The 19,941-nt window shown below is 44.6% G+C and overlaps 1 pseudogene across 1 annotated transcript in view; it reads left to right on the top strand.

The window, feature by feature from the left end:
• The window catches only part of LOC309601770 (DNA polymerase kappa-like), a 66,074-nt pseudogene that overhangs the window by 27,404 nt on the left and 18,729 nt on the right, over window positions 1–19,941 (top strand). The window lies entirely within an intron of this gene.

The following is a 19,941-nucleotide window of genomic DNA, read 5'->3' as shown; positions in this document are numbered from 1 at the left end:
AGAATTCCCAGAGCCACTCCTTGCCTTTCATACGAGAACAGCCAGAAAGGTTTCGTTACATCTGGTAGGCCCAAAGCTGGAGCCTTCATTAGCTCCAGTTTCGCTTCCTTGAATGCCCTCTTAGCTTCATCAGTCCATATTAATTGTGTCTGGCTATTTTCAACAGTTCATATAGAGGTTTAACGAAAAGTCCATAATTATAGATCCATAATTGGCACCAACCTGTCATTTCCCAAAAGGTTCGAAGCTCTTTTACCGTGGTTGGTTCTGGAGTTCTGCAGATAGCTTCCTTTCGGTCATTCCCGAGCTGTCTTTGTCCCTTAGAAATCACGAATCCCAGGTATATATTACTTCCTTCTTCAAGATTTGGGCTTTCTGTAATGAGACTCGGTAACCACTTAATCCCAGAAAATTCAACAAGCTCACAGTCCATTCCTTACACTCTTCATCCCTTTCTGTGGCTATTAATATATCATCCACATATTGCAAAAGAATCCCATTTCCTGGGGGCCTCTCCCAGGTCTCTAATTCCTTAGCTAATTGATTTCCAAAAATGGTAGGGCTGTTTTTAAATCCTTGGGGTAACACTGTCCAGGTCGGTTGGGTTTTTCGTCCTGTATCGGGGTTTTCCCATTCAAAGGCAAATAAATCGCGGCTTTCTGGAGCCAAGGTAAGGCAAAAGAACGCATCCTTTAAATCTAATACAGTAAACCATTCAGAGTATATGGGTTTGCCACTATCAGATACAAATCTTCAACTATTTGATTTATTGCCTGCAAATCTTGCACCCATCGATAAGTTTTGCCATCAGGCTTTTTGACAGGCAGAATGGGAGTGTTATATTCTGAAGAGCATTCAATTAATAGTCCAAATTTTATAAACTCTTCTATAATACTTTTTACCCCTCGCCTATCTTCCAATTTCAAGGGGTATTGCTTTATCCTAACAGGTCGTGCCCCTTCTTTGAGTTTAACAACAACCAATTCAGGATTTTTAGCCTTTCCAGGTATGCCTGAGGCCCACGCTCCTGGGTATACCTGGTCTTTTATTTCTTGTATAAACCCTTTCACTGTCTCTCATTACTAGGGAGAAGAGACTGACCCCCACCTCACTAGAACTTCCTTTCAAGTAGTTGTAGAGAGCAATAAGGTCACCCCTCAGCCTCCTCTTCTCCAAACTAAACAACCCCAGCTCCCTCAGACGCTCCTCATAAGACTTGTGCTCCATACCCTTCACCAGCTTCGTTGCCCTCCTCTGGACACACTCCAGCACCTCGATGTCCTTCTTGTAGTGAGGGGCCCAAAACTGAACACAGTATTCGAGGTGCGGCCTCACCAGTGCCGAGTACAGGGGCACTATCACCTCCCTGGTCCTGCTGGCCACACTACTCTTGATACAGGCCAGGATGCCATTGGCCCTCTTGGCCACCTGGGCACACTGCTGGCTCATGTTCCGGCGGCTGTCAACCAACACCCCCAGGTCCTTTTCCGCCAGGCAGCTCTCCAGCCACTCCTCCCCAAGCCTGTAGCATTGCATGGGGTTGTTGTGACCCAAGTGCAGGACCCGGCACTTAGCCTTGTTGAATCTCATGCAGTTGGCCCCGGCCCATCAGTCCAGCCTGTCCAGGTCCCTCTGTAGGGCCTTCCTACCCTCCAGCAGATCGACACTCCCACCCAACTTGGTGTCATCTGCAAACTTACTGAGGGTGCACTCGATCCCCTCATCCAGATCATCAATGAAGATATTGAACAGGACCGGCCCCAGTATTGAGCCCTGGGGAACACCGCTCATGACTGGCCGCCAACTGAATTTGACTCCATTCACCACCACTCTCTGGGCTCGGCCGTCCAGCCAGTTTTTAACCCAGCGGAGAGTGCACCCATCCAAGCCGTGTGCAGCCAGCTTCTCCAGGAGAATGCTGTGGGCGACAGTGTCAAAGGCCTTACTAAAGTCCAAGCAGACAACATCCACAGCCTTCCCCTCATCCACTAAGCGGGTCAAGAATATTACATTGAGTCGGTTGTCGCGATCTCCCCTCACCGCATTTACATTTCACCCAGTTTCTGCAGTTTTATCAAACTTCATGCTTCTCTGGCCCCTGCCCAGTCTTTGGTGCCAAGATGTTCCCTTTTATCAGTCTGTTAGCTCTTCTTCAAGGCTGGAGCCATTAGTTTTCCACAGTTCGTTACTTATACAAACACCTTCATATCTTTTAGCTCCCTCCCAAATTCCTTTCCCAAGGCACAAGTGGTTAGTAGTTTTGCTAATTGGAAAATTACTGTTTCTGCTTAGCTTTAGAAACTATTTACAACAGCATATGGTTTGCGTGGTACATTCTGCATATGCATGCACCATGTGTGCTCTATGTGTGGGTGCACGCAGTGTCTGTGAGCACTCTGCATCTATGTACATGATACCCTAACAACTAGGGTATCAGGAGAAGCTGATTAAACAATACACAGCACATATTAAGAAAACCAAACAGAACAAACAAGACTTACAATGTTAAAGGTGGAGATAATGGCCTGGGGAAGAGGAGTTGGTGGGTAAGTCACAGGAAATGGAGGAAGCATTTAGGATATCAGACATAGATAAAGACTGGCTGGGCCAGGAGACTGGGGACTTCAATGGGGACCCTGGGGGCATAGACAAGGACTGCTTTGGAAAGAGAACTGATGATAATCTGGGGATATGAGACAAGAAGAGGAAAATTCAGGATAGGATAATTTGAAAGAAAGATGGGAAAGAGCAAAAGGGTCAGAACTTGTGATGAAGAAATGAGAGCAACAACAATCACAGACCAGAGCTCATCTGCATACAGAGGATGGAACCAAAATTCAATTTTTCCTTTTTGGAAAAGGAAAATCAGAAAGAGTTAGGGAAGTCGAAGCAGTGTTGTTCAGCATGTAGTATTGGACAGAGGTGTTTGAAGGTGAAAGAGAAACCCAGAAAGGCAGAAGAAAAGTGCCTTTCCAGATGGATGATGTGGATAAGTGGAAGGATGCAGTTAAGGGGTACAGGGAGGACCCAAGTGGGATTGCAAAAAGGTTTGAGTGGATTACTAAGAATTTGGACCCAGATTGGAAAGATGTGGATCTTATGCTAGATGATATGACTGAAACTGAGAAGCAGCATAAGATATAAGGAATTCAGAAAAGTTGCTGGAGGAAGCGTGGAGAGTATATCGGAATGGGGAGGGGGAGGACAGAAGGAAACTGGGAAAGGAGATAGCGGCTGCGTTAGCCACATTCTCTGTATTGAATCAAACCTTGTTACCTATAAGTAAACAAAATGTTAATGTTGTGGGAGCAACTGGGCAGGTTGAAAAAGCTTTTTTCTTGACACCATTAAAATTTAGAATTGGGAAGAGTGTGGGGATTCACGAATTTCTCTACCTGCCTGAGGCTCCTAGACCATTACTGGGAAGGGACCTATTAGAACAACTATAATCCCGAAATAAAATTTAGAAATGAGGAAACTGAATTTAAAATACCAGACAAAAATCACATTGGAATTTTAAGTTTGGTTCTTACTGAACCCCAAATTAGAGAAGAAGAAATTATACAAGAAATAAAAGACCAGGTATACCCAGGAGCGTGGGCCTCAGGCATACCTGGAAAGGCTAAAAATCCTGAATTGGTTGTTGTTAAACTCAAAGAAGGGGCACGACCTGTTAGGATAAAGCAATACCCCTTGAAATTGGAAGATAGGCGAGGGGTAAAAAGTATTATAGAAGAGTTTATAAAATTTGGACTATTAATTGAATGCTCTTCAGAATATAACACTCCCATTCTGCCTGTCAAAAAGCCTGATGGCAAAACTTATCGATGGGTGCAAGATTTGCAGGCAATAAATCAAATAGTTGAAGATTTGTATCTGATAGTGGCAAACCCATATACTCTGAATGGTTTACTGTATTAGATTTAAAGGATGCGTTCTTTTGCCTTACCTTGGCTCCAGAAAGCCGCGATTTATTTGCCTTTGAATGGGAAAACCCCGATACAGGACGAAAAACCCAACCGACCTGGACAGTGTTACCCCAAGGATTTAAAAACAGCCCTACCATTTTTGGAAATCAATTAGCTAAGGAATTAGAGACCTGGGAGAGGCCCCCAGGAAATGGGATTCTTTTGCAATATGTGGATGATATATTAATAGCCACAGAAAGGGATGAAGAGTGTAAGGAATGGACTGTGAGCTTGTTGAATTTTCTGGGATTAAGTGGTTACCGAGTCTCATTACAGAAAGCCCAAATCTTGAAGAAGGAAGTAATATATACCTGGGATTCGTGATTTCTAAGGGACAAAGACAGCTCGGGAATGACCGAAAGGAAGCTATCTGCAGAACTCCAGAACCAACCACGGTAAAAGAGCTTCGAACCTTTTGGGAAATGACAGGTTGGTGCCAATTATGGATCTATAATTATGGACTTTTCGTTAAACCTCTATATGAACTGTTGAAAATAGCCAGACACAATTAATATGGACTGATGAAGCTAAGAGGGCATTCAAGGAAGCGAAACTGGAGCTAATGAAGGCTCCAGCTTTGGGCCTACCAGATGTAACGAAACCTTTCTGGCTGTTCTCGTATGAAAGGCAAGGAGTGGCTCTGGGAATTCTGGCCCAGAAGCTGGGTCCTTATAAACGAGCTGTAGCATACTTCTCTGAACAATTGGATGAAGTAAGCAAAGGATGGCCGGGATGCCTCCGGGCAGTGGCCGCCATTGTTTTGATTATCCAAGAAGCTTGAAAATTTACTTTGGGACAAAAGATGATTGTGCACACTTCCCACACTGTAACCTCCGTTTTAGAACAAAAAGGGGGACACTGGCTTTCACCATCAAGATTCTTGCAGTTTTGATGGAACAGAATGATATAGAAATCGTCACATCTACAATTATCAACCCTGCTTCCTTTTTAAGCAATAAACAGGCATGATTGTATAGAAACTATTGAAACTGTATATGCAAGCAGACCAGACTTGAAGGAGGAGCCGCAGGAGGAAGCCTACCGAATGTGGTGTACTGATGGGAGCAGTTTCGTAAAGAATGGAGTTCGAATGGCAGGATATGCTGTGACCACCACAGACCAACTGGTGGAAGCAAAGTCACTCCCTAAGGGCACATCTGCACAACCGAGCTGAAATAATTGCTCTAGTGAGGGCGTTGGAGCTTGCCAAAGGACTGCGAACAGATTCAAAGTATGCCTTTGGTGCAGTCCATGCCCGTGGAGCAATTTGGAAGGAACGAGGACTCTTAACTGCTCAAGGGAAAGGTACAAAACATGCTGATATAATTTTGCGACTTTTAGATGCTGTACAACTTCCATCAGCAGTGGCGATTATGCACTGCAAAGGGCATCAGAGAGGTAACGCTGACAGGGAAGTGGGAAATAAATTGGCTGATCACGAGGCAAGGCGAGCTGCGGAACAAGGTGAGGTATTAAGTATAATTCCTGAAAAATCTTTGCCACTACCCGAGACAAGCATATGATTTAGATCTTTGTGAAACCACCTCTGACGGTATCTTATGTGGACAACAGTCTAACCATGCTTATTAGAACATTCTGTTAACAGTTGCAAATGGATGATCCTGTCTCCTGATGTGTTTGACATGTTTGTAGAAATTAATGCCAGACGTGTGTGTTTAGTGACTAATAACTCATCGGTAGTTGCAGAATATCACCTAATCACTCCCTTTATGTGTTCGCATATACAGAAGAACAAGTGGCAATGTTTTGGCTTAAATATAAGTCGTGCAAACATATCTCTGGAAAAATTAAACAAAATCTTGAACCAATAATAACTAAGGACAAACTTGTTGGACTGTCTAGTCAAATTAAAGATGATACCGCCCATCATTGGTGGGATATCTTTTGGGATACTCACCCTCTGCAGAGAAAACTTTGAATGTTCTAGCCCACCCACTCTTGATATTATTGGTGTTTGTTATTATACTAAAAGTTGTCAATTGCCTTTTGTGGTATAAGCTGAAGAAATTGGCTATGAGAGTTTGGGCCTTGCCTAAGGTGATAAAATATGAAAACTTAAGACCTTTGTAAAGAAATTTACAAAGTTTAAAGAAAAGGGGGGAATGAAGGGGTTAAAGCCAAGATAGACAAAGCCACTGCATCAAAATGCCTCCTGAAAAGCCTAGGGGTAAGGAGGATATTTAAATATCTTAGTCACTTAACTAAACAAAAGGAAGGCCTTTGTGATTTAGAGAGTAGTTAGAATGGTTGTAAGATAAGGGGGCTCCGGGATAATCCCATCTCAGACAACTGGGCCTTGGGAGAACAAATGCATGGAAGATAGGAGGTCACAAAAGAATGACAACAGCAGCCTTGAAGGACACCATTTACGTGATCCTCGGACTGAGTTTGCGCAGAAGCAGAGGTCAATCAGCGAACACAGTGAAGAAGACTACGAGCCTTCATCCGAAGACCCCCAAAGACCACCTGAAGACCACCACGGGAGACGACTGCGCATGCGGATCGGACATTTGCATATGTTAATAAGTTCCAGGAAACCTCATGTTTATGTAAATGATTTCTTGGAAATCCTGTGAATATGTAGGATTTTATAGTATATAATCTCTGAAAGTCCACCAGATCGGTGGAGCACTCATGGTGGAGAATCCCCAGTGCTGCCCAGCGCTGCAATAAAGAATACCTGCTTAATAGTAACTTCGTTGCTATTGAGTTTCATTTCAGGGACTCTCTGAATACTCCGTTTCTCCCTTGGGGGGATTCGGACTGTGAGGAGAAGCATCCGTGAATTTTTGTATCAATAGAACGAGAGGAAACGGCCTCAAGCTGCGCCAAGGGAGGTTTAGGTTAGATATTAGGAAAAACTTCTTCACTGAGAGGGTGGTCAAGCATTGGAACAGGCTGCCCAGGGAAGTGGTTGAGTCCCCATCCCTGGAGGTATTTAAAGAACGGATAGATACGGTGCTGGAAGACATGGTATAGATGGACGGACTTGGCAGTGATAGGTTAACGGTTGGACTCGATGATCTTAAGGGTCTTTTCCAACCTTGACGATTCTATGATTCTATGATTCTATGAATTCAGGACCGAAAAGATTTGCCCCCCCCCCCCAAAGGAGCATGCGTGCTAATTTACATAGCAAGCGAGGCTACTTTAAATACAGTAAACCAGTAGTGTATGCAATGTTAATCACTAACCAATAAGTGTAAATTTAGGCAGGTTTATACTAATCATGTAACCTGATAAATGTGCTGTGGTTTTGTATGACGGTATGCACATTAGGTGGAGATATCCCCCATGCATCCAGCGCTGCAATAAAGAATGCCTACTTTCTAAATGCCAAATTGGTGTTAGAAAGTTTTATGGACTGGTTTGCGGTAACACTCTAGGTCTTCACATATGGATATAGTTGGCTCTCATTACCTTTTCTTCTTTGTTGTTGTTGTCTATCGAGTTCTTTAACTCTTCCTCTTGTTAGTACTACATTCTGATATACCATGAGATAATTTATTCTCCTAGAATTTGTAAGTAAGTGGGAGGTACTCCGGAATTATAAAGGTATCCATATATATTTGCTTCCGTGAATGCTGCAAGTTCTCATTTTCAGATCAAGTCTTGTTTGTAGGATAGTTAGAGGCTGAAATACGGCTTCGTAAGCTGACAGTCGATACAAGTGCTGTAATGTAAAAACAAACCAACAAAAAAAATCCCCGCTTACTGGATTTGTTGGACAAAATCGTGGTTACATGATGGAAACAATAATATAAATAAAACATAGAATCTGCAATGTAATGCTGTCTTTCTTGCCACTAGAGTGTGTGTACGCCAAGAAATTTGTGAGGGTATTTCTCATATTTTTACAGTTTTCCTTAGAAGGCCTTCTTTGCAGAAGGGCACTTACCACAATTGATTTTGTGAATGCTGGAGATAAGATGATGCACAAGTACTTTCTAAAAACTGCCATTTCCATGTAAAAATGTATTTATTTATTTTTAAAATAATCATCTGAAATGTCAAAGGTAGTTTGAAGTTTTCCTAATGAATGCCACTGTTGTCTTATATGGGAAATTATATGTTGTACACTATCATGTAATTCTTAATTTTTTAAAACTTGTCTGTAATAGAGTTAGATTATCCTAGCAACCTAGAGTGGAATTGCTTGAAGTTCAGCAGTAATTAAGGATACTTTAAAAAGTATCCAACTGTTACCAGATTTGCAAACTGTTCTACTGATGTTTGGGTTTTTTATTCATGTGAGTTTTATCCCAGATGTTTATTCTGTAAATGGTTACTATTGTCTTAAAAAGTGGTATCACTGTTTATTATCTCTTCACCTTGTCAGATGCTTTTACAAATATAAAAGAGATTTTTGAATAATTTTTTCATATCTTACTTTGACAAAGCAATTTAAGATAGAAAACTTCTATTTTGCATCATGGGATAAGAAAGAATGAGAGGTTATTCTTTAAACTGTCTAAAAGTCACTATAAGCAAAATTAAACTTCTGATTACAATCTGTACTTTTTACATTCTTTCATCTAGCTTAGAAATAAAAAAACTTGGTATCTCTTTTTATCTTCAAAGGAAAATTGAAAGCAGCTTTTAAAAACTTCTCAACCTGGCTTGCCTCTATGAAACTATTCTGTAACTTTCCTTATCTTACTAAGGAATCATTTGTAGGTGCAAGTCTGGGTGTGTTTTGTTTTGTCATATTATTTGTATCAGTTGCTTTTGCTAAAGAGTTCTCTTTTTATATTTCTGATTAGTTTAATTTAATTTTACTTCATTCTTTAGATGTTTATGTTAGGTGATCAGTAAGTATCGTGTTAGAAATACATTTGAGGAGGAAAAGCAAAAAGAAGTTTTTTATAAATATGATAATGACGTGCGGAAACAGACTCCACAACCCGTAAGGTTGTAAAGTAGGTATGTTTATTCAGCGCTGGGCAGCACGGGAGGGTCATCCCGCCAAAGTCGTGCGCGCCCACGTGGTAGCTCGTCCTGGATTTATACGACAAAGTGTTACATATACATAAGGTTTCCCAATACGCCTATACATATGCATGACCTGTCCCCGCTTCGTATTAAAATTAGCCCCAAGAGGTCGTTTCCATAAACTCCTCCCAACTGCGCTTGCGCAGTGCTTCCTGGTGGTTGTCGCGGGGGTCATGGGGATGAAGGCTGATGACTCCTCTTCGTCACCGCTAGTAACCCCTTGTTCTTGCGCAGACTCAGTTGCTCCTTGGCTCTTGTCCAAATCGCAGGGTCGGTTTCAGCTGGTTCTTGAGACAAGTTTCTGTTCTTATCAGGAACTGTCCTTTGTTGTGAGACTACCAGGCTCCTCGCTTTAATCACCTTGCACAATAGTTAGATAAGCGTAGTTACGCCCTAAAGCCCCTTTTCAATAAATTGAACTACAGACGTTATGTAACTAGATGGGCAATTGATAGTATTCATTAAAGTTATTAAGCAATTTGAATTTGAGTAACCTTAAAATGATTTGCAAAATATAGTTCTTTAAAAAAAGGATGCTTTTCATGATGATAGAGTGACTTGAACCCTTGCTGAATGAGTAGTGTAATGAAAATAAGCTTAGTTCAGAAGGATTTAAATGAAACTGTCTGTCTGTCTTCCATACGTTGCATCATGTAAATTCCCCGCTACTTTTGGGTGTGGTTGTTTGAATGGCTTGCCTGCAACACTTTCCCCTCATGCTCTTAATTTGTCTAAACCAGTTTTCTTGGCCTCAGGGAGCATACTGTGCTCTTCTATATGGAATAGCCTAGTTGGAGGCCCCATTCTAATCTTTCATCCCTCAAATGAACTTGGAACAAACCAGAGAAGAGGCTTTGTAAATCATTACTTAGCAATTCAGTTGGAACGTTCATAGCCACCTGCCTTTGTTCAAGTATCTTCACCTTCAAGGATGGGTTTCTGAATAAGGTTTTGATGGCTTTTATTAAGCAGCTCTGTTGAGGGGAAAAAGAGAGAAACTGTCTTCAAGTTTTAATTATTATGTGCAGATTGCACATAAATACTCCTCATCAGGACCACTGTCCTAGTTTCAGCTGGGATAGAGTTAATTTTCTTCTTAGTAGCTGGTATAGTGCTGTGTTTTGGGTTTAGGATGAGAATAATGTCGATGATACACTGATGCTTTGGTTCTTGCTAAGTAGTGCTAAGCTGTTGCTAAATAGTTGCTAAGTAGTGCTTACACTGGTCAAGGACTTTTCAGCTTCCCATGCTCTGCTGGGTGCAAGAAGCTGGGAGGGAGCGCAGCCAGGACAGCTGACCCAAACTGGCCAAAGGGTTATTCCATACCATGATGTTATGCTCAGTATTAAGCTGGGGGAAGAAGAAGGAAGAGGGGGGACGTTCAGCGCAATGGTGTTTGTCTTCCCAAGTAACTATTACGCGTGATGGAGCCCTGCTTTCCTGGGGATGGCCGAACACCTGCCTGCCGATGGGAAGTAGTGAATGAATTCCTTGTTTTGTTTTGTTTGCGTGCACGGTTTTTGCTTTGCCTATTTAACTGTTCTATTTATATTTTACTTCCATTATTAAACTGTCCTTATCTCAACCCACGAGCTTTCTCCCTTTTACCTTTCCGATTCTCTGCCCCATCCCACCGGGGTGGGGGTGGGGGGGAGTGAGCGAGCGGCTGTATGGTGCTTAGTTGCCGCCTGGGGTTAAACCACGACAGTCCTTTTTGGTGCCCAAGGTGGGGCTCGAAGGGTTTGAGATAACGACAGATTTAATTGGAATGTGCTAGATGATTGAATTTATAGCTGTTAGTGCTGTTTAGCTGTTAATAGGCAGGCTTCTGTGCTTGCCAGAGGCTTGCTTGCCTTACTGTATATTAGAGTCTAGTGCTCGTTAGTGGCTGCTTTTTGCTTTTGCTGCTTGCTGAACTGCTCATCCTCTTACTGTGCTGTGCCTGGGAACATTTTGATAACAGCAATGGCCATGTGCCTGGGCTGGCAGAGGGCCAGGCCATCGCTGCTGTTTCTGTGCTGCTGTACTGGATAGGCTGGAACTCCAGTGTGAACTCAAGTTGAAGGGACTGTGACCCGTGGATGAGTCCATGTGAGAGCAGGACATGCCAAAGCGTCTGTGGACGTGAATAATCCCATGCCAGAGCAGCCCATGGAAGTTAAGGGTGGAGCAGAGATCCACCTGCAGTCCGTGGAGGACCTCATGCTGGAGCAGGTGGATTCCCGAAGGAGGCTGTGACCCTGTGGGAAGCCCACGCTGGAGCAGGCTCCTGACAGGACCTGTGGACCCGTGGAGAGAGGAGCCCATGCTGGAGCAGGTTTGCTGGCAGGACTTGTGACCCCGTGGAAGGGACCCATGCTGGAGCAGTTCGTGAAGAACTGCAGCCCATGGTAAGGACTCACATTGGAGAAGTTTGTGGAGGACTGTCTGCCGTGGGAGGGACCCCACACTGGAGGAGGGGCAAGGGGAGGAGTCCATTGCACTGTTAAACCCAATGGTCTGGTCCAAAGGGGCCAGGGGTGGAGACTGTAATGGAACTACCTTTAAATTGTTGTGACCCAGGAATTGAGTTGCATGTTATGGGAATTACAATAGTAGGAACCCCTTGTTGCTAGCCAGGCTAGGAGCAAGGGGAGGAGTTTATTGCAATGTTAAACCCTATAACCTGGCCCAAAGGGACCAGGAGTAGAGATTGTAATGGATATACCTTTAAATTGTTTTAACCCATGGTTTGAGTTGCATGTTATAGGAATTACTACAGCAGGAACCACCTGAACCAATGGAGGACAGGCCTTACAAGAAGCAGTGCAAGTGCAGCAGTGACCCGACCTGTGCTGGCTTTGGTGCCCAATAACTCCACGCAACACACCACCTCTCCTGTCCTGAGCGACCACCATCACAGATGGAGCCCAAAGTCATGGACTAAATGAACTCAATGGACATTTGTGGGAATTTATGGACATTTCGCAGAGGTGGTCCATAGACTGAGGCAATGATATCTGTGTATTGTATCAAAGGATGGGAAGGGGGGTGGTGGTTAATGAGGATGTATTGGATAATGTGGGACCTGAGCATGATGTAAATGGTATGGAATAAGGGGTGGATACTGTCCTGGTTTCAGCTGGGATAGAGTTAATTTTCTTCCTAGTAGCTGGTATAGTGCTGTGGTTTGGATTTAGGATGAGAATAATGTTGATAACACACTGATGTTTTGGTTCTTGCTAAGTAGTGCTTACACTAGTCAAGGACTTTTCAGCTTCCCCTGCTCTGCCGGGTGCACAAGAAGCTGGGAGGGGGCACAGCCAACGGGACTGCTGACCCAGATTGGCCAAAGGGTTATTCCATACCATATGATGTCATGCTCAGTATATAAGCTGGGGGAAGAAGAAGGAAGGGGGGGACGTTCAGCGCAATGGTGTTGGTCTTCCCAAGTAACCGTTACATGTGATGGAGCCCTGCTTTCCTGGGGATGGCTGAACACCTGCCTGCCAATGGGAAGTAGTGAATGAATTCCTTGTTTTGCTTGGTTTGTGTGCACAGCTTTTGCTTTACCTATTTAACTGTTCTATTTTTATTTTACTTCTGTTATTAAACTGTCTTTATCTCAACCCACAAGTTTTCTCCCTTTTACCTTTCCGATTCTCTCCCCCATCCCACCGGGGGGGGTGGGGGTGGGGTGAGCAAGTGTCTACATGGTGCTTATTTGCTAGCTAGGGTTAAACCACGACAACCATAAACCTGTTACAGTCACGCCAGAGACATTTCTGTAATGGCACCTTGATGTCATGAATGTGTGTAAGTGTCCTTATGCTTGCAAGCAAAGTGAAACTTCCAGTCCTTTTCACTACTTGTATTTGTGCTCTATTATTCCTGAAACTCATTGTTGGTTGTTTTTTCTTTTTTCCTAGAAGTAGTAACCTTTTATTGTGTAAATAGATGTTAGTGTAGTCATTAGTGTGGTTAGATAATCATATTTTGATAGCATGTCCTTCCTTCTCTCTCTCTTTTTTTTTTAATATTTTCTCTTTTGCTTCTAGAATGATGTGTGGTACTGACAACATAGCCTTAAATATCGCTTGTCAAGTAATGCACTTGTGCTTGCTGGTGACACTCACAGTTCATACTTCATTCATAGTTGAAAGGTATTTCAGAAACAAACACATGATCTGGAAGTCTTCTAGTAAAAGAATGCAAGCAAATTAAGAAACACAATTCAAGTATTTTATGGAGAGATCTGTGTGCTTGTCCTCTGCCTCAGAACACCATGGAGCTGATGAAGCAGGAGTACTGCTCGCAGTCTACTAGTAGATGATACATCTTTAACTCTTGGAGTGAAACGCACTATTTTCTATGTATGGGCTTTTCTTAAAAAGTCACCTTGCAGTGTTGCTAGCAATCCAGCCTTATATGACTCCTGTAACAAAAGCTGAGGAATTTTATGAAGGGATTAACATTAGCTTACTTAGCTGTATTGGGTTTGCAGGGCAAGGTTGGGGGGGGGGGGGGGCTGGGGAGTACAGGGGAGGCTTCTGTGAGAAACTGCTAGAAACTTCCCCCATGTCCAATAGAGCTAATGCCAGCTGGCTCCAAGATGGACCCGCCACTGGCCAAGGCTGAGCCAATGAGCAATGGTGGTAACGCCTCCGTGGTGACATATTTAAGGGGGAAAAGTTGCTGTACAACAGCAGTTGCAGCCAGAGAGAGGAGTGAGAATATGTGAGAGAAACAACCCTGCAGACACCAATGTCAGTGAAGAAGGAGGGGGAGGAGGTGCTCTAGGCACTGGAGCAGAGATTCCCCTGCAGCCTCTGGTGAAGACCATGGTGAGGCAGGCTGTCCCCCTGCAGCCCATGGAGGTTAATGGTGGAGCAGATATCCACCTGCAGCCTGTGGAGGATCCCACACCAGAGCAGGTGGATGTGCCTTGATGGAGGCTGTGACCCTGTGGGAAGCCTGTGCTGGAGCAGGCTCCTAGCAGGACTTGTGGACCCGTGGAGACAGAGGAGCCCATGCTGGAGGAGGTTTTCTGGCAGGACTTGTGACCCCTTGGGGGACCCACGCTGGAGCAGTCTGTTCCTGAAGGACTGCACCCCATGGAAGGCACCCATGCTGGAGCAGTTCATGAAGAACTGCAGCCCATGGGAAGGACTCATGATGGAGAAGTTTGTGGAGGACTGTCTCCCGTGGGAGGGAACCCCATGCTGGAGCAGGGGAAGAGTGTGAGGAGTCCTCCTCCTGAGGAGGAAGCAGCAGCAGAGACAACATGTGATGAACTGACCCACTGACCCCAACCCCCATTCCACTGTGCTGCTCAGGGGGAGGAGGTAGAGACAATCGGGAGTGAAGTTGAGCCTGGGAAGAAGGGAGGAGTGAGGGGAAGGTGTTTTAAGATTTAGTTCAATTTCTCATTATCTTACTTTTGATTTGATTGGTAATAAATTAAATTTTCCCCGAGTTGAGTCTGTTGTGCCTGTGACAGTAGTTGCTGAGTGCTATCTCCCTGCCCTTATCTTGACCCAGGAGCCTTTTGTTATATTTTCTCTCCCCTGTCCAGCTGAGGAGGGGGAATGGTAGAGTGGCTTTGGTGGGCACCTGGTGTCCAGCCAGGGTCAACCCACCACATGAGCAGGAAATTAACCTGTTTGAGACCTTATTTCTGACAAGAACAAGATAAATGGATCTGCCCTTTGAGCTGCTGGTCTTCTCTTCACCTGTCTGAGCCAATTTTCTGAAGTGTGATAGTTTCAGTTATGGGTGCTGGAAACACACTCTAACAGCATGTTTTCAGTGTGTTTTTTTTTTTTTTTTTAAATAACCTGTATCACAGTAGCTAAGGCTGCATCTTCAATGATGTCATAGTTTAACCCCAGCCAGCAAATAATTACCACACAGCTGCTTGCTCACTCCCCCCCACTGGTGGGATGGGGGAGAGAATCAGAAGAGTAAAAGGGAGAAAATTCATGGGTTGAGATAAAAACAGTTTAATAACTGAAGCAAAATAAAATAGTAGTAATAGTAATAATAAAAAAATAATAATAGTAATATACAAAGCAAGTCATGCACTGTGCAATTGCTCACCACCTGCCAACTAATGCCCAGCACATCCCTGAGCAGTGATAACTGCCCCCCAGCCAACTCCCCCAGTTTATATACTGAGCATGACGTCATATAGTATGGAATAGCCCTTTGGCCAGTCTGGGTCAGCTGTCCTGGCTGTGCCCCCTCCCAGCTTCTTTTGCACCTGGCAGGGCATGGGAAGCTGAAAAGTCCTTGACCAGTGTAAGCAATACTTAGGAACTACTTAGCAACAACTTAGCACTACTTAGCAACAACTAAAACATCAGTGTGTTATCAACATTATTCTCATCCTAAACCCAAAACAAAGCACTATACCAGCTGCTAGATAGAAAATTAACTCTATCCCAGCTGAAACCAGGACAGTATCCACCCCTTATTCCATAGCATATATGTCATACTCAGGTCTTACACCTTCCAATACATTCCAATTAATCACCACCACTTTTCCAGTATTTTGATATATATATACACACACACACATAATTTCCTTAGCCTATGGGTGCCGTGGTTTAACCCCAGCCAGCAACTAAGCACCACGCAGCCACTCACTCACTCCCCCCTTGGTGGGATGGGGGAGAGAATCAGAAGGGTAAAAGGGAGAAAACTCATGGGTTGAGATAAAGACAGTTTAATAACAGAAGTAAAATAAATAGAACAGTTTAATAATTGAAGTAAAATAAATTAGAACAGTTAAATAGGCAAAGCAAAAACCGTGCACGCAAACCAAGCAAAACAAGGAATTCATTCACTACTTCCCATCATCAGGCAGGTGTTCAGCCATCCCCAGGAAAGCAGGGCTCCATCACACATAACAGTTACTTGGGAAAACAAACACCATCACGCTGAACATCCATCCCCCCCTTCCTATTTCTTCCCCCACCTTATATACTGAGCATGACATCATATGGTATGGAATAGCCCTTTGGCCAGTTTGGGTCAGCCCTCCCCCTGGCTGTGCCCCCTCCCAGCTTCTTGTGCACCTGGCAGAGCAGGGGAAGCTGAAAAGTCCTAGACCAGTGTGAGCACCACTTAGCACCTATTTAGCAACAGCTTAGCACTACTTAGCAAGAACCAAAGCATCAGTGTATCATCGACATTGTTTTCATCCTAAACCCAAAACAAAGCCCCATACCAGCTACCAAGAAGAAAATTAACTCTATCCCAGCTGAAACCAGGACAATCCCTCTAGAACATTTGTTGAGTTCATTTAGTCCATGACTTTGGGTTTCATCTGTCATAACAGTCTTTCAGGGCAGGAGAGATGGTGTGTGGTGTTGGATTGTTGCATGCTGAAGCCAGTTCTGGTTCCATCACCTCTGCACTTTGCTTGGTTTCCTCAAAGTTCATTCTTCATTAATCTGGGTGATTCTTATTGTATACTGTTGATATGGCACATAGTAATCATTGAAGTGATGACATCCAGTATTATATAGCAATTAACATTATATAATTCAGTTCATCGGCTATTTTCACCCAAAATCAAATCCCCTTGAGGTACATATCGGACTTACCCATCCTCCTGCATCACCCACCAAGTGCACCCAGGTCCTTGAGCAAAAGCAATCCCACGAATGGGTTTACCTTTGCCTGAAGCAGGAGTAACCCAGACTGTCTTCCCCAGCATATTTTTTAGGTGCACTACAGGGACTTTATCCCCCTCTACAGTACGTAAAAGTTCTGACTGGGCAGGGCCAGCTCGATTGGCAGATCCCCTAGTGTTGACTAACCAGGTGGCTTTTGCTAAATGTGTATCCCAATGTCTGAATGTCCCACCACCCATTGCTCTCAGCGTAGTCTTTAACAGCCCATTGTATCGTTCGATTTTCCCGGAGGCTGGTGCATGATAGGGGATGTGATATACCCGCTCAGTGCCATGCCCTTTGGCCCAGGTGTCTATGAGGCTGTTTTGGAAATGAGTCCCATTATCTGACTCGATTCTTTCTGGGGTGCCATGTCGCCAAAGGACTTGCTTTTCAAGGCCCAGGATAGTGTTCCGGGCGGTGGCATGGGGCACGGGATATGTTTCCAGCCATCTGGTGGTTGCTTCCACCATTGTAAGCACATGGTGCTTGCTTTTGGCGGTTTTGTGGGAGTCTGATATAATCAATCTGCCAGGCCTCCCCATATTGATATTTCAACCATCGTCCTCCATACCAGAGAGGCTTGAACTGCTTGGCTTGCTTGATTGCGGCGCATGTGTCACATTCATGGATAACCTGTGCAATAGTGTCCATGGTCAAGTCCACCCCTCGATCACAAGCCCATTTGTATGTTGCATCTCTTCCTTGATGGCCTGAGGTGTCATGGGCCCACCAAGCTAGAAATAATTCACCCTTCTGTTGCCAGTCCAGATCCAGCTGAGCCACTTGAATCTTAGCAGCCTGATCCACCTGCTGGTTGTTTTGATGTTCTTCAGTGGCCCGACTCTTGGGTACGTGAGCATCTACGTGACGTACTTTTACAACCAGGTTCTCTGCCCGGGCAGCAATATCTGGCCACAATGCGGCAGCCCAGATGGGTTTGCCTCTGTGCTGCCAGTTGCTCTGCTTCCATTGCCGTAACCACCCCCACAGGGCATTTGCCACCATCCATGAATCAGTATAAAGATAGAGCATTGGCCACTTTTCTCATTCAGCAATATCCAAAGCCAGCTGGATGGCTTTCACCTCTGCAAACTGACTCGATTCACCTGCTCCTTCAGCAGTTTCTGCAACTTGTCGTACAGGATTCCATACAGCAGCCTTCCACCTCCGATGCTTCCCCACAAGACGACAGGACCCATCCGTGAACAGGGCATATTGCTTCTCATTTTCTGGCAGTTTATTATACAGTGGGGCCTCTTCAGCATGCGTCACCTCCTTCTCCGGCGATATTCCGAAATCTTTGCCTTCTGGCCAGTCCATGATCACTTCCAAGATTCCTGGGCAACTGGGGTTTCCTATTCGAGCCCGTTGTGTGATGAGTGCGACCCATTTACTCCACGTAGCATCAGTTGCATGATGTGTACAGGGGGATCCTCCCTTTGAACATCCAGCCCAGCATACGCAATCAAGGTGCCAGAAGGAGCTGTGCTTCAGTACCAACCACTTCTGAAGCAGCTCGAACCCCTTCATATGCTGCCAATATCTCTTTTTTCAGTTGGAGTATAGCCAGCCTCGGATCCTCTGTATCCCCGACTCCAAAACCCCAGGGGTCGACCTCGAGTGTCCCCCAGTGCTTTCTGCCAGAGGCTCCAGGCAGGGCCATTCTCCCTGGCTGCAGTGTAGAGCACGTTTCTTACATCTTGTCCTGCCCGGACTGGCCCAAGGGCGACTGCATGAACTGTCTCCTGTTTATCTTGTTCAAAGGTTTGTCGTTGCTCAGGGCCCCATTTGAAATCATTCTTCTTCTGGGTCACTTGATAGAGAGGGCTTAGCATCAGACTGTAATTTGGAATATGCATTCTCCAAAAACCCACAATGCCCAAGAAAGCTTGTGTTTCCTTTTTGCTGGTTGGTGGAGACATGGCTGTTATTTTGTTGATTACATCCATTGGGATGTGACGACGCCCATCTTGCCATTTTATTCCTAAAAACTGGACCTCCTGTGCAGGTCCCTTGACCTTACTTTGTTTTATGGCAAAGCCAGCTTCCAGAAGGATTTGGACTATTTTCTTCCCTTTCTCAAAAACTTCTGCTGCTGTTTTGCCCCACATGATGATGTCATCAATGTGTTGCAGGTGTTCTGGAGCCCCACCCTGTTCCAATGCAGTCTGGATCAGTCCATGGCAAATGGTGGAGCTGTGTTCCCACCCCTGGGGCAGTCAATTCCAGGTGTACTGGACGCCCCTCCAAGTGAAAGCAAACTGTGGCCTGCACTCTGCTGCCAAAGGCATTGAGAAAAATGCATTAGCGATGTCAGTGGTGGCATACCACTTGGCTGCCTTTGACTCCAGTTCGTACTGAAGTTCTAGCATGTCCGGCACAGCAGCGCTCAGTAATGGCGTGACTTCGTTCAGGCCCCGATAGTCTACTGTTAGTCTCCACTCTCCATGAGACTTTCGGCCATACGGGACTGTTAAAAGGTGAGCGAGTCTTGCTGATCACTCCTTGGCTCTCCAGTCGACGAATCAGCTTATGGATCGGAATCAGGGAGTCTCTGTTGGTGCGATATTGCTGCCGGTGCACCACTGTGGTAGCAATTGGTACCTGTTGTTCTTTGACCCTCAGCAACCCCACAACAGAAGGGTCCTTTGAGAGACTGGGCAGGGTAGACAGCTGTTTAATTTAAGGTACCATTCTGAATTTCCTCCATAAAAAACCTCTCAGAGGAAGAGGTATAATTGCTAATTGTCTCCATGAGGTGGTACCCAAAGTACAGTAATGGCTTCACTACAGAACCCAAATACCAGATAAAGCTCAAGGTCAGTGTTATAATAACAAATCTCCCAGGCAAAACATCACTAATCACTGCAGAGCACAGCAAACTGCAACACCCAGCACCAAACTGTAACACATACTGCAAAAACAAGAGCATGGTGCAGATCAGGTAGGCTAATACCAAGAAGAGATGAATCAATATTGTGACTGGCAACTGTTAACAGATACAAATTCCTTAGTACACTCTGGTTAATCTGTTATTATCTCAAACCCTTCATGCCCCACGTTGGGCGCCAAAAAGGACTGTTGTGGTTTAACCCCAGCCAGCAACTAAGCACCATACAGCCGCTCACTCACTCCCCCCACCCCAGTGGGATGTGGGAGAGAATCGGAAGGGTAAAAGTCAGAAAACTCATGGGGTGAGATAAGAACAGTTTAATAATTGAAGTAAAATGAAATAGAATAGTAGTAGTAATAATAATACAATAATAATATACAAAGCAAGTGATTGATACACTATGCAA

The sequence above is a fragment of the Platalea leucorodia genome (assembly GCF_965183815.1).
Source record: "Platalea leucorodia genome assembly, chromosome: W".
NCBI classification, from domain to species: domain Eukaryota; kingdom Metazoa; phylum Chordata; class Aves; order Pelecaniformes; family Threskiornithidae; genus Platalea; species Platalea leucorodia.
Note: the sequence above shows the minus strand (reverse complement) of the source record. Positions and strands in the feature narration are given on the sequence as shown.